Raw genomic sequence first — 2,969 nt, forward strand, 5'->3', positions numbered from 1 at the left:
TGGTAATTTCTGAGAAGTTATTTTCCTTTTCCCAATACACAATTATCCTGATAATGTTTATCTGGAGGAGACTTGTGGAAAGCTTTACTGCATAGATTTTTAGATGTGTAAGTAGAGTCTTTCCTCAACCTTCACTTTATTCACGGGTCTCTGGGCCTATAAATTGGCTCGTGTCTGGGAATTGGTTGAAGGACTGTGACTATGTTGTGATGATTCAAATCAGACTTATGTTTACCAGAATGAGGACTTTGTAATCTACCTCTGCAAATAACTTATTTTCATATCAAGAATATGATCAGAGCTCACCAATGCCAAAGATCTCTGTGGGTCTGACTTCTGATGATTGCTTTTACTCTGTTGTCCATTATGGCAACTACATCTGCCTTTTCTTTGGTCATGAATTGCCACTATTTAGCCCTTGTATCTTAGAATCCATTCTTCTTATTGATTTGGGTAGTCTAGTTCAAAGGTAGTACTTCTGTTGTTCCTGGCTTACAGAGAACAGCCACTCAAGATCTCAGCGATGCTGGGGCTCCCCTAATTAAAGTATGTCTCGTAGTCTTGATGAAGGGAGTGTACTCTGGATCATCTAGGGGACAGCAAGAGAATGGATGGATGATCAATCCACTTGGTAATCTACTCTGGCACTCCCATTCCTTCAAGCCTCTGTATTCCTTCTTTTTAAGTATACCCAGGAAGTTCTAACCCTTCGACTTCATTGGAATCTACACTTGTGTCATTCTATACAACTTTGTGATGTTCATCTTTAGGGCCTGGTTTCTGGCAACCATCTAAAGAGCTGGTCCTGGCCACTGTTTTAGTACACTAAATCCAGAATTTCTTATTGAGTCCAGACCAACAAATTTAGCTTCATTCAATATTCTGTCCACCCCAATTTAGTACCTTTTGGATCTATTCCTGTATATATTCCCTACATTTCTGGTGATATATATTGGCAAATGCAGCTCTTTTGGTGTGTTTTGTGTCTTCTCATGTGTCATACTTTTGTACCTCATCCTCTAGAGCTTTCTTGAAGCACTGAGAGATGGGGGTGGGGGTGTGATTCTTAGGAAGATTAGCAATCTCTCATAAGGCACCTACCTCAGGAAAGACCATTACAGGTATTTTAGGCAGGAGGAGGCCGTTTCAGAAAGGGGAGGAAAGGTAAAAGACACTTGGCAGAATTTAATGACTCAAGGTCCCTGCTTCATGGGAATCTGCCCAGATGTTCCCATCCCAATTTTAGTCTCACTCCTTCCTAATCAATGTTGTGACTTCAATATAAGTTTCTGCAAAGTCAGGAATTTAATTTGCACTGTATTTCAGCCACCTGCAGGATTTAGACTTTGGGTTTGTATTCAGTAATCTTGGTCTTGTAGCTACTGGAGATAAAATTTCTTTTAGGATAATCAGAAACTTCGAAGTCCTTTTATACAAATCCTGCACTTCTCAATTTCTCCAGCATACTTTGAAGCAACCAATTAACCCCATTATTTTCACCAAAATCTGTGACAGGAAATATTTGGTCACCCAGAGTCTGTCCTCTAGATACTTAATTACTGCTGTCTATAGATTATAATTTAAATAACTTTACTACATGCCATGGAATAGCATTGTCACTTTTATCACTGCAGACAAGGATCATTAATATCTTTAATCAAATCAGAGACCCAATTCCAGGTGGCCTAGAAGCAATTCAGAGAACCGACCTTTAAGTTTCTGTTTATCTGGAACAGCACTGGATGTTGATTAGAGTTCAGTCTGATATAAGGGATTTATTTTAGGGATTAGTCTTCACATGATCATGGGAGCTGGTTAAGCAGTCTTGCTGGTTGTGAAGTCAGTAAGGCCAGCCTTAGGGATGGGAAGATAGATGTGAAGTATGAGCGGGTAATGATGAGCTGAAACCTGCAAGGACAAAGTGGAACCATCCATTTCTCACTTGGACTCATTTTGGTGTGTCATTGCCTACAAGGCTCTAACTTCCATAATGTAAGCCGGTGCCCGGAGAAGAGCTGAAGTTACACATGAACTCGGCTAAAGATTCGTAGAAGGTGTGGGCCAAGCTACTACCCCAAGAGATTCAGTAGGAGCTGGAGGAGCTGGCTTCTGCCTCATACCAATGGGTGAGCCAACAGATCCATGATGAGTGAGCTGCAGCAGTATCTGACCTTATGCCAACCATCTGAATGTAAATCTGCCTGCTGTTTCATTTCCACCTTCCACATGCCATACAGAGTTCTCTTGCTGCCAACCCTAACCCAGAATCATGCAGAAAAGGGAGTTCTGGCAGTTGCTACAATATAAAATCACCATAACTTCCTATTTTAAGTCATAACCATAAAATTTTATATCATGAAAAGGAGTTAAAAGTGGACACAATAATGCAGGCAGATGTTTTGGAAAGCACCAAGGACATCTTTAAAAATTTTTTAGCTTCCATTGATGTGGTGTCAAAGGCAATCTCACTTTGACTTTTTCCGGTTAGAATCATACATTCAAGCCTCTTTATAAATTAGTTTCGAAGGAGTTGTAATGTCATTTCCAATAGCACACTTGGTTTCTCTTTTTACTACATCATCTTGTTTATAATCATTGAATTCTTATTGTGCCACCATGTGAGCCTAAATGTGAATGTTTCATGAAATAATGTTAAGTTATGGGATTACTTCGAAATACCTTCCTTTTGCTTCACAGTCTGGTTACTTAAATGATTTAGGAGATTGTTGGACCACTGCCCTGCAACATAATTAAAATAATTACCATTTGCTAAATGCTTATGTGTGTACCAGGTACTATGTCAAGAACCTTCAATATATTATCTCACTTAATTCGTTCCAGTGCTATGAAAACTAGGTATTATTCCCATTTTACAGATACAGAAGTTGAGGCTCAGGTCAACTTGCCTGCGGTCACCTAGCAGGTAAGAAGAGGACCTGAGATTTAAGTTAGGTCTGTGTGACTCCAAA

General features: G+C 39.7%; 1 protein-coding gene across 3 annotated transcripts in view; it reads left to right on the forward strand.

The window, feature by feature from the left end:
- RECQL (RecQ like helicase) overlaps window positions 1-2,969 on the forward strand; it is a 40,525-nt gene that overhangs the window by 10,240 nt on the left and 27,316 nt on the right. The window lies entirely within an intron of this gene.

The sequence above is a fragment of the Pteropus vampyrus genome, unplaced genomic scaffold, assembly GCF_000151845.1.
Source record: "Pteropus vampyrus isolate Shadow unplaced genomic scaffold, Pvam_2.0 Scaffold444, whole genome shotgun sequence".
Lineage (NCBI taxonomy): Eukaryota > Metazoa > Chordata > Mammalia > Chiroptera > Pteropodidae > Pteropus > Pteropus vampyrus.